The sequence below is a fragment of the Lepisosteus platostomus genome, chromosome 9 (genome assembly GCF_059453375.1).
Source record: "Lepisosteus platostomus isolate fLepPlt1 chromosome 9, fLepPlt1.hap1, whole genome shotgun sequence".
Classification (NCBI taxonomy): Eukaryota; Metazoa; Chordata; class Actinopteri; order Semionotiformes; family Lepisosteidae; genus Lepisosteus; species Lepisosteus platostomus.
In genome coordinates, this window is record NC_142619.1 from 13,262,599 (window position 1) to 13,274,822 (window position 12,224).

Sequence of the window (12,224 nt, forward strand, 5' to 3'; positions counted from 1 at the left end):
TCTGAAAAAACGCGTTTATTTCGGGCTGAAAAACACGTTTTGAAAAGTGTGCTGTTACTGTCCCATAACTTACATGGGGTTGACCAAACTTGCAGAAACATGTTTATTTCTGCTGAAAAACACGTTTTGACACTTTCTGCACACTGGGGCTAAGAGCTGAGTGTGTGGGCTCCTCTGAGCCTTGCTGTTACATGGGGATTCAGTTGTCTGAAAAAACGCGTTTATTTCGGGCTGAAAAACACGTTTTGAAAAGTGTTCTGTTACTGCCCCATAACTTACATGGGGTTGACCAAACTTGCAGAAACATGTTTATTTCTGCTGAAAAACACGTTTTGACTCTTTCTGCACACTGGGGTTAAGAGCTGAGTGTGTGGGCTCTTCTGAGCCTTGCTGTTGCATGGGGATTCAGTTGTCTGAAAAAACGCGTTTATTTCGGGCTGAAAAACACGTTTTGAAAAGTGTTCTGTTACTGCCCCATAACTTACATGGGGTTGACCAAACTTGCAGAAACATGTTTATTTCTGCTGAAAAACACGTTTTGACCCTTCCTGCACACTGGGGTTAAGAGCTGAGTGTGTGGGCTCCTCTGAGCCTTGCTGTTACATGGTGATTCAGTTGTCTGAAAAAACGCGTTTATTTCGGGCTGAAAAACACGTTTTGAAAAGTGTTCTGTTACTGCCCCATAACTTACATGGGGTTGACCAAACTTGCAGAAACATGTTTTTTTCTGCTGAAAAACACGTTTTGACCCTTTCTGCACACTGGGGTTAAGATCTGAGTGTGTGGGCTCTTCTGAGCCTTGCTGTTACATGGTGATTCAGTTGTCTGAAAAAACGCGTTTATTTCGGGCTGAAAAACACGTTTTGAAAAGTGTTCTGTTACTGCCCCATAACTTACATGGGGTTGACCAAACTTGCAGAAACATGTTTATTTCTGCTGAAAAACACGTTTTGACCCTTTCTGCACACTGGGGTTAAGATCTGAGTGTGTGGGCTCCTCTGAGCCTTGCTGTTACATGGGGATTCAGTTGTCTGAAAAAACGCGTTTATTTCGGGCTGAAAAACACGTTTTGAAAAGTGTTCTGTTACTTCCCCATAACTTACATGGGGTTAACCAAACTTGCAGAAACATGTTTATTTCTGCTGAAAAACACGTTTTTACCCTTTCTGCACACTAGGGTTAAGATCTGAGTGTGTGGGCTCCTCTGAGTCTTGCTGTTACATGGGGATTCAGTTGTCTGAAAAAACGCGTTTATTTCGGGCTGAAAAACACGTTTTGAAAAGTGTGCTGTTACTGTCCCATAACTTACATGGGGTTGACCAAACTTGCAGAAACATGTTTATTTCTGCTGAAAAACACGTTTTGACCCTTCCTGCACACTGGGGTTAAGAGCTGAGTGTGTGGGCTCCTCTGAGCCTTGCTGTTACATGGTGATTCAGTTGTCTGAAAAAACGCGTTTATTTCGGGCTGAAAAACACGTTTTGAAAAGTGTTCTGTTACTGCCCCATAACTTACATGGGGTTGACCAAACTTGCAGAAACATGTTTATTTCTGCTGAAAAACACGTTTTGACCCTTTCTGCACACTGGGGTTAAGATCTGAGTGTGTGGGCTCCTCTGAGCCTTGCTGTTACATGGGGATTCAGTTGTCTGAAAAAACGCGTTTATTTCGGGCTGAAAAACACGTTTTGAAAAGTGTGCTGTTACTGTCCCATAACTTACATGGGGTTGACCAAACTTGCAGAAACATGTTTATTTCTGCTGAAAAACACGTTTTGACACTTTCTGCACACTGCGGTTAAGAGCTGAGTGTGTGGGCTCTTCTGAGCCTTGCTGTTACATGGTGATTCAGTTGTCTGAAAAAACGCGTTTATTTCGGGCTGAAAAACACGTTTTGAAAAGTGTTCTGTTACTGCCCCATAACTTACATGGGGTTGACCAAACTTGCAGAAACATGTTTTTTTCTGCTGAAAAACACGTTTTGACCCTTTCTGCACACTGGGGTTAAGATCTGAGTGTGTGGGCTCTTCTGAGCCTTGCTGTTACATGGTGATTCAGTTGTATGAAAAAACGCGTTTATTTCGGGCTGAAAAACACGTTTTGAAAAGTGTTCTGTTACTGCCCCATAACTTACATGGGGTTGACCAAACTTGCAGAAACATGTTTATTTCTGCTGAAAAACACGTTTTGACCCTTTCTGCACACTGGGGTTAAGATCTGAGTGTGTGGGCTCCTCTGAGCCTTGCTGTTACATGGGGATTCAGTTGTCTGAAAAAACGCGTTTATTTCGGGCTGAAAAACACGTTTTGAAAAGTGTGCTGTTACTGTCCCATAACTTACATGGGGTTGACCAAACTTGCAGAAACATGTTTATTTCTGCTGAAAAACACGTTTTGACACTTTCTGCACACTGGGGCTAAGAGCTGAGTGTGTGGGCTCCTCTGAGCCTTGCTGTTACATGGGGATTCAGTTGTCTGAAAAAACGCGTTTATTTCGGTCTGAAAAACACGTTTTGAAAAGTGTTCTGTTACTGCCCCATAACTTACATGGGGTTGACCAAACTTGCAGAAACATGTTTATTTCTGCTGAAAAACACGTTTTGACTCTTTCTGCACACTGGGGTTAAGAGCTGAGTGTGTGGGCTCTTCTGAACCTTGCTGTTACATGGGGATTCAGTTGTCTGAAAAAACGCGTTTATTTCGGGCTGAAAAACACGTTTTGAAAAGTGTTCTGTTACTTCCCCATAACTTACATGGGGTTAACCAAACTTGCAGAAACATGTTTATTTCTGCTGAAAAACACGTTTTTACCCTTTCTGCACACTAGGGTTAAGATCTGAGTGTGTGGGCTCCTCTGAGTCTTGCTGTTACATGGGGATTCAGTTGTCTGAAAAAACGCGTTTATTTCGGGCTGAAAAACACGTTTTGAAAAGTGTGCTGTTACTGTCCCATAACTTACATGGGGTTGACCAAACTTGCAGAAACATGTTTATTTCTGCTGAAAAACACGTTTTGACCCTTCCTGCACACTGGGGTTAAGATCTGAGTGTGTGGGCTCCTCTGAGCCTTGCTGTTACATGGGGATTCAGTTGTCTGAAAAAACGCGTTTATTTCGGGCTGAAAAACACGTTTTGAAAAGTGTGCTGTTACTGTCCCATAACTTACATGGGGTTGACCAAACTTGCAGAAACATGTTTATTTCTGCTGAAAAACACGTTTTGACACTTTCTGCACACTGCGGTTAAGAGCTGAGTGTGTGGGCTCTTCTGAGCCTTGCTGTTACATGGTGATTCAGTTGTCTGAAAAAACGCGTTTATTTCGGGCTGAAAAACACGTTTTGAAAAGTGTTCTGTTACTGCCCCATAACTTACATGGGGTTGACCAAACTTGCAGAAACATGTTTTTTTCTGCTGAAAAACACGTTTTGACCCTTTCTGCACACTGGGGTTAAGATCTGAGTGTGTGGGCTCTTCTGAGCCTTGCTGTTACATGGTGATTCAGTTGTCTGAAAAAACGCGTTTATTTCGGGCTGAAAAACACGTTTTGAAAAGTGTTCTGTTACTGCCCCATAACTTACATGGGGTTGACCAAACTTGCAGAAACATGTTTATTTCTGCTGAAAAACACGTTTTGACCCTTTCTGCACACTGGGGTTAAGATCTGAGTGTGTGGGCTCCTCTGAGCCTTGCTGTTACATGGGGATTCAGTTGTCTGAAAAAACGCGTTTATTTCGGGCTGAAAAACACGTTTTGAAAAGTGTGCTGTTACTGTCCCATAACTTACATGGGGTTGACCAAACTTGCAGAAACATGTTTATTTCTGCTGAAAAACACGTTTTGACACTTTCTGCACACTGGGGCTAAGAGCTGAGTGTGTGGGCTCCTCTGAGCCTTCCTGTTACATGGGGATTCAGTTGTCTGAAAAAACGCGTTTATTTCGGGCTGAAAAACACGTTTTGAAAAGTGTTCTGTTACTGCCCCATAACTTACATGGGGTTGACCAAACTTGCAGAAACATGTTTATTTCTGCTGAAAAACACGTTTTGACTCTTTCTGCACACTGGGGTTAAGAGCTGAGTGTGTGGGCTCTTCTGAACCTTGCTGTTACATGGGGATTCAGTTGTCTGAAAAAACGCGTTTATTTCGGGCTGAAAAACACGTTTTGAAAAGTGTTCTGTTACTTCCCCATAACTTACATGGGGTTAACCAAACTTGCAGAAACATGTTTATTTCTGCTGAAAAACACGTTTTTACCCTTTCTGCACACTAGGGTTAAGATCTGAGTGTGTGGGCTCCTCTGAGTCTTGCTGTTACATGGGGATTCAGTTGTCTGAAAAAACGCGTTTATTTCGGGCTGAAAAACACGTTTTGAAAAGTGTGCTGTTACTGTCCCATAACTTACATGGGGTTGACCAAACTTGCAGAAACATGTTTATTTCTGCTGAAAAACACGTTTTGACCCTTCCTGCACACTGGGGTTAAGAGCTGAGTGTGTGGGCTCCTCTGAGCCTTGCTGTTACATGGTGATTCAGTTGTCTGAAAAAACGCGTTTATTTCGGGCTGAAAAACACGTTTTGAAAAGTGTTCTGTTACTGCCCCATAACTTACATGGGGTTGACCAAACTTGCAGAAACATGTTTATTTCTGCTGAAAAACACGTTTTGACCCTTTCTGCACACTGGGGTTAAGATCTGAGTGTGTGGGCTCCTCTGAGCCTTGCTGTTACATGGGGATTCAGTTGTCTGAAAAAACGCGTTTATTTCGGGCTGAAAAACACGTTTTGAAAAGTGTGCTGTTACTGTCCCATAACTTACATGGGGTTGACCAAACTTGCAGAAACATGTTTATTTCTGCTGAAAAACACGTTTTGACACTTTCTGCACACTGGGGTTAAGAGCTGAGTGTGTGGGCTCTTCTGAGCCTTGCTGTTGCATGGGGATTCAGTTGTCTGAAAAAACGCGTTTATTTCGGGCTGAAAAACACGTTTTGAAAAGTGTTCTGTTACTGCCCCATAACTTACATGGGGTTGACCAAACTTGCAGAAACATGTTTATTTCTGCTGAAAAACACGTTTTGACCCTTCCTGCACACTGGGGTTAAGAGCTGAGTGTGTGGGCTCCTCTTAGCCTTGCTGTTACATGGTGATTCAGTTGTCTGAAAAAACGCGTTTATTTCGGGCTGAAAAACACGTTTTGAAAAGTGTTCTGTTACTGCCCCATAACTTACATGGGGTTGACCAAACTTGCAGAAACATGTTTATTTCTGCTGAAAAACACGTTTTGACCCTTTCTGCACACTGGGGTTAAGATCTGAGTGTGTGGGCTCCTCTGAGCCTTGCTGTTACATGGGGATTCAGTTGTCTGAAAAAACGCGTTTATTTCGGGCTGAAAAACACGTTTTGAAAAGTGTGCTGTTACTGTCCCATAACTTACATGGGGTTGACCAAACTTGCAGAAACATGTTTATTTCTGCTGAAAAACACGTTTTGACACTTTCTGCACACTGGGGTTAAGAGCTGAGTGTGTGGGCTCTTCTGAGCCTTGCTGTTGCATGGGGATTCAGTTGTCTGAAAAAACGCGTTTATTTCGGGCTGAAAAACACGTTTTGAAAAGTGTTCTGTTACTGCCCCATAACTTACATGGGGTTGACCAAACTTGCAGAAACATGTTTATTTCTGCTGAAAAACACGTTTTGACTCTTTCTGCACACTGGGGTTAAGAGCTGAGTGTGTGGGCTCTTCTGAACCTTGCTGTTACATGGGGATTCACTTGTCTGAAAAAACGCGTTTATTTCGGGCTGAAAAACACGTTTTGAAAAGTGTTCTGTTACTTCCCCATAACTTACATGGGGTTAACCAAACTTGCAGAAACATGTTTATTTCTGCTGAAAAACACGTTTTTACCCTTTCTGCACACTAGGGTTAAGATCTGAGTGTGTGGGCTCCTCTGAGCCTTGCTGTTACATGGGGATTCAGTTGTCTGAAAAAACGCGTTTATTTCGGGCTGAAAAACACGTTTTGAAAAGTGTGCTGTTACTGTCCCATAACTTACATGGGGTTGACCAAACTTGCAGAAACATGTTTATTTCTGCTGAAAAACACGTTTTGACACTTTCTGCACACTGGGGTTAAGAGCTGAGTGTGTGGGCTCTTCTGAGCCTTGCTGTTGCATGGGGATTCAGTTGTCTGAAAAAACGCGTTTATTTCGGGCTGAAAAACACGTTTTGAAAAGTGTTCTGTTACTGCCCCATAACTTACATGGGGTTGACCAAACTTGCAGAAACATGTTTATTTCTGCTGAAAAACACGTTTTGACTTTTTCTGCACACTGGGGTTAAGAGCTGAGTGTGTGGGCTCTTCTGAACCTTGCTGTTACATGGGGATTCAGTTGTCTGAAAAAACGCGTTTATTTCGGGCTGAAAAACACGTTTTGAAAAGTGTTCTGTTACTTCCCCATAACTTACATGGGGTTAACCAAACTTGCAGAAACATGTTTATTTCTGCTGAAAAACACGTTTTTACCCTTTCTGCACACTAGGGTTAAGATCTGAGTGTGTGGGCTCCTCTGAGTCTTGCTGTTACATGGGGATTCAGTTGTCTGAAAAAACGCGTTTATTTCGGGCTGAAAAACACGTTTTGAAAAGTGTGCTGTTACTGTCCCATAACTTACATGGGGTTGACCAAACTTGCAGAAACATGTTTATTTCTGCTGAAAAACACGTTTTGACCCTTCCTGCACACTGGGGTTAAGAGCTGAGTGTGTGGGCTCCTCTGAGCCTTGCTGTTACATGGTGATTCAGTTGTCTGAAAAAACGCGTTTATTTCGGGCTGAAAAACACGTTTTGAAAAGTGTTCTGTTACTGCCCCATAACTTACATGGGGTTGACCAAACTTGCAGAAACATGTTTATTTCTGCTGAAAAACACGTTTTGACCCTTTCTGCACACTGGGGTTAAGATCTGAGTGTGTGGGCTCCTCTGAGCCTTGCTGTTACATGGGGATTCAGTTGTCTGAAAAAACGCGTTTATTTCGGGCTGAAAAACACGTTTTGAAAAGTGTGCTGTTACTGTCCCATAACTTACATGGGGTTGACCAAACTTGCAGAAACATGTTTATTTCTGCTGAAAAACACGTTTTGACACTTTCTGCACACTGGGGTTAAGAGCTGAGTGTGTGGGCTCTTCTGAGCCTTGCTGTTGCATGGGGATTCAGTTGTCTGAAAAAACGCGTTTATTTCGGGCTGAAAAACACGTTTTGAAAAGTGTTCTGTTACTGCCCCATAACTTACATGGGGTTGACCAAACTTGCAGAAACATGTTTATTTCTGCTGAAAAACACGTTTTGACCCTTCCTGCACACTGGGGTTAAGAGCTGAGTGTGTGGGCTCTTCTGAGCCTTGCTGTTACATGGTGATTCAGTTGTCTGAAAAAACGCGTTTATTTCGGGCTGAAAAACACGTTTTGAAAAGTGTTCTGTTACTGCCCCATAACTTACATGGGGTTGACCAAACTTGCAGAAACATGTTTATTTCTGCTGAAAAACACGTTTTGACCCTTTCTGCACACTGGGGTTAAGATCTGAGTGTGTGGGCTCCTCTGAGCCTTGCTGTTACATGGGGATTCAGTTGTCTGAAAAAACGCGTTTATTTCGGGCTGAAAAACACGTTTTGAAAAGTGTTCTGTTACTGCCCCATAACTTACATGGGGTTGACCAAACTTGCAGAAACATGTTTATTTCTGCTGAAAAACACGTTTTGACTCTTTCTGCACACTGGGGTTAAGAGCTGAGTGTGTGGGCTCTTCTGAGCCTTGCTGTTGCATGGGGATTCAGTTGTCTGAAAAAACGCGTTTATTTCGGGCTGAAAAACACGTTTTGAAAAGTGTTCTGTTACTGCCCCATAACTTACATGGGGTTGACCAAACTTGCAGAAACATGTTTATTTCTGCTGAAAAACACGTTTTGACCCTTCCTGCACACTGGGGTTAAGAGCTGAGTGTGTGGGCTCCTCTGAGCCTTGCTGTTACATGGTGATTCAGTTGTCTGAAAAAACGCGTTTATTTCGGGCTGAAAAACACGTTTTGAAAAGTGTTCTGTTACTGCCCCATAACTTACATGGGGTTGACCAAACTTGCAGAAACATGTTTTTTTCTGCTGAAAAACACGTTTTGACCCTTTCTGCACACTGGGGTTAAGATCTGAGTGTGTGGGCTCTTCTGAGCCTTGCTGTTACATGGTGATTCAGTTGTCTGAAAAAACGCGTTTATTTCGGGCTGAAAAACACGTTTTGAAAAGTGTTCTGTTACTGCCCCATAACTTACATGGGGTTGACCAAACTTGCAGAAACATGTTTATTTCTGCTGAAAAACACGTTTTGACCCTTTCTGCACACTGGGGTTAAGATCTGAGTGTGTGGGCTCCTCTGAGCCTTGCTGTTACATGGGGATTCAGTTGTCTGAAAAAACGCGTTTATTTCGGGCTGAAAAACACGTTTTGAAAAGTGTTCTGTTACTTCCCCATAACTTACATGGGGTTAACCAAACTTGCAGAAACATGTTTATTTCTGCTGAAAAACACGTTTTTACCCTTTCTGCACACTAGGGTTAAGATCTGAGTGTGTGGGCTCCTCTGAGTCTTGCTGTTACATGGGGATTCAGTTGTCTGAAAAAACGCGTTTATTTCGGGCTGAAAAACACGTTTTGAAAAGTGTGCTGTTACTGTCCCATAACTTACATGGGGTTGACCAAACTTGCAGAAACATGTTTATTTCTGCTGAAAAACACGTTTTGACACTTTCTGCACACTGGGGTTAAGAGCTGAGTGTGTGGGCTCTTCTGAGCCTTGCTGTTGCATGGGGATTCAGTTGTCTGAAAAAACGCGTTTATTTCGGGCTGAAAAACACGTTTTGAAAAGTGTTCTGTTACTGCCCCATAACTTACATGGGGTTGACCAAACTTGCAGAAACATGTTTATTTCTGCTGAAAAACACGTTTTGACCCTTCCTGCACACTGGGGTTAAGAGCTGAGTGTGTGGGCTCTTCTGAGCCTTGCTGTTACATGGTGATTCAGTTGTCTGAAAAAACGCGTTTATTTCGGGCTGAAAAACACGTTTTGAAAAGTGTTCTGTTACTGCCCCATAACTTACATGGGGTTGACCAAACTTGCAGAAACATGTTTATTTCTGCTGAAAAACACGTTTTGACCCTTTCTGCACACTGGGGTTAAGATCTGAGTGTGTGGGCTCCTCTGAGCCTTGCTGTTACATGGGGATTCAGTTGTCTGAAAAAACGCGTTTATTTCGGGCTGAAAAACACGTTTTGAAAAGTGTGCTGTTACTGTCCCATAACTTACATGGGGTTGACCAAACTTGCAGAAACATGTTTATTTCTGCTGAAAAACACGTTTTGACACTTTCTGCACACTGGGGCTAAGAGCTGAGTGTGTGGGCTCCTCTGAGCCTTGCTGTTACATGGGGATTCAGTTGTCTGAAAAAACGCGTTTATTTCGGGCTGAAAAACACGTTTTGAAAAGTGTTCTGTTACTGCCCCATAACTTACATGGGGTTGACCAAACTTGCAGAAACATGTTTATTTCTGCTGAAAAACACGTTTTGACTCTTTCTGCACACTGGGGTTAAGAGCTGAGTGTGTGGGCTCTTCTGAGCCTTGCTGTTGCATGGGGATTCAGTTGTCTGAAAAAACGCGTTTATTTCGGGCTGAAAAACACGTTTTGAAAAGTGTTCTGTTACTGCCCCATAACTTACATGGGGTTGACCAAACTTGCAGAAACATGTTTATTTCTGCTGAAAAACACGTTTTGACCCTTCCTGCACACTGGGGTTAAGAGCTGAGTGTGTGGGCTCCTCTGAGCCTTGCTGTTACATGGTGATTCAGTTGTCTGAAAAAACGCGTTTATTTCGGGCTGAAAAACACGTTTTGAAAAGTGTTCTGTTACTGCCCCATAACTTACATGGGGTTGACCAAACTTGCAGAAACATGTTTTTTTCTGCTGAAAAACACGTTTTGACCCTTTCTGCACACTGGGGTTAAGATCTGAGTGTGTGGGCTCTTCTGAGCCTTGCTGTTACATGGTGATTCAGTTGTCTGAAAAAACGCGTTTATTTCGGGCTGAAAAACACGTTTTGAAAAGTGTTCTGTTACTGCCCCATAACTTACATGGGGTTGACCAAACTTGCAGAAACATGTTTATTTCTGCTGAAAAACACGTTTTGACCCTTTCTGCACACTGGGGTTAAGATCTGAGTGTGTGGGCTCCTCTGAGCCTTGCTGTTACATGGGGATTCAGTTGTCTGAAAAAACGCGTTTATTTCGGGCTGAAAAACACGTTTTGAAAAGTGTTCTGTTACTTCCCCATAACTTACATGGGGTTAACCAAACTTGCAGAAACATGTTTATTTCTGCTGAAAAACACGTTTTTACCCTTTCTGCACACTAGGGTTAAGATCTGAGTGTGTGGGCTCCTCTGAGTCTTGCTGTTACATGGGGATTCAGTTGTCTGAAAAAACGCGTTTATTTCGGGCTGAAAAACACGTTTTGAAAAGTGTGCTGTTACTGTCCCATAACTTACATGGGGTTGACCAAACTTGCAGAAACATGTTTATTTCTGCTGAAAAACACGTTTTGACCCTTCCTGCACACTGGGGTTAAGAGCTGAGTGTGTGGGCTCCTCTGAGCCTTGCTGTTACATGGTGATTCAGTTGTCTGAAAAAACGCGTTTATTTCGGGCTGAAAAACACGTTTTGAAAAGTGTTCTGTTACTGCCCCATAACTTACATGGGGTTGACCAAACTTGCAGAAACATGTTTATTTCTGCTGAAAAACACGTTTTGACCCTTTCTGCACACTGGGGTTAAGATCTGAGTGTGTGGGCTCCTCTGAGCCTTGCTGTTACATGGGGATTCAGTTGTCTGAAAAAACGCGTTTATTTCGGGCTGAAAAACACGTTTTGAAAAGTGTGCTGTTACTGTCCCATAACTTACATGGGGTTGACCAAACTTGCAGAAACATGTTTATTTCTGCTGAAAAACACGTTTTGACACTTTCTGCACACTGCGGTTAAGAGCTGAGTGTGTGGGCTCTTCTGAGCCTTGCTGTTACATGGTGATTCAGTTGTCTGAAAAAACGCGTTTATTTCGGGCTGAAAAACACGTTTTGAAAAGTGTTCTGTTACTGCCCCATAACTTACATGGGGTTGACCAAACTTGCAGAAACATGTTTTTTTCTGCTGAAAAACACGTTTTGACCCTTTCTGCACACTGGGGTTAAGATCTGAGTGTGTGGGCTCTTCTGAGCCTTGCTGTTACATGGTGATTCAGTTGTCTGAAAAAACGCGTTTATTTCGGGCTGAAAAACACGTTTTGAAAAGTGTTCTGTTACTGCCCCATAACTTACATGGGGTTGACCAAACTTGCAGAAACATGTTTATTTCTGCTGAAAAACACGTTTTGACCCTTTCTGCACACTGGGGTTAAGATCTGAGTGTGTGGGCTCCTCTGAGCCTTGCTGTTACATGGGGATTCAGTTGTCTGAAAAAACGCGTTTATTTCGGGCTGAAAAACACGTTTTGAAAAGTGTGCTGTTACTGTCCCATAACTTACATGGGGTTGACCAAACTTGCAGAAACATGTTTATTTCTGCTGAAAAACACGTTTTGACACTTTCTGCACACTGGGGCTAAGAGCTGAGTGTGTGGGCTCCTCTGAGCCTTGCTGTTACATGGGGATTCAGTTGTCTGAAAAAACGCGTTTATTTCGGGCTGAAAAACACGTTTTGAAAAGTGTTCTGTTACTGCCCCATAACTTACATGGGGTTGACCAAACTTGCAGAAACATGTTTATTTCTGCTGAAAAACACGTTTTGACTCTTTCTGCACACTGGGGTTAAGAGCTGAGTGTGTGGGCTCTTCTGAACCTTGCTGTTACATGGGGATTCAGTTGTCTGAAAAAACGCGTTTATTTCGGGCTGAAAAACACGTTTTGAAAAGTGTTCTGTTACTTCCCCATAACTTACATGGGGTTAACCAAACTTGCAGAAACATGTTTATTTCTGCTGAAAAACACGTTTTTACCCTTTCTGCACACTAGGGTTAAGATCTGAGTGTGTGGGCTCCTCTGAGTCTTGCTGTTACATGGGGATTCAGTTGTCTGAAAAAACGCGTTTATTTCGGGCTGAAAAACACGTTTTGAAAAGTGTGCTGTTACTGTCCCATAACT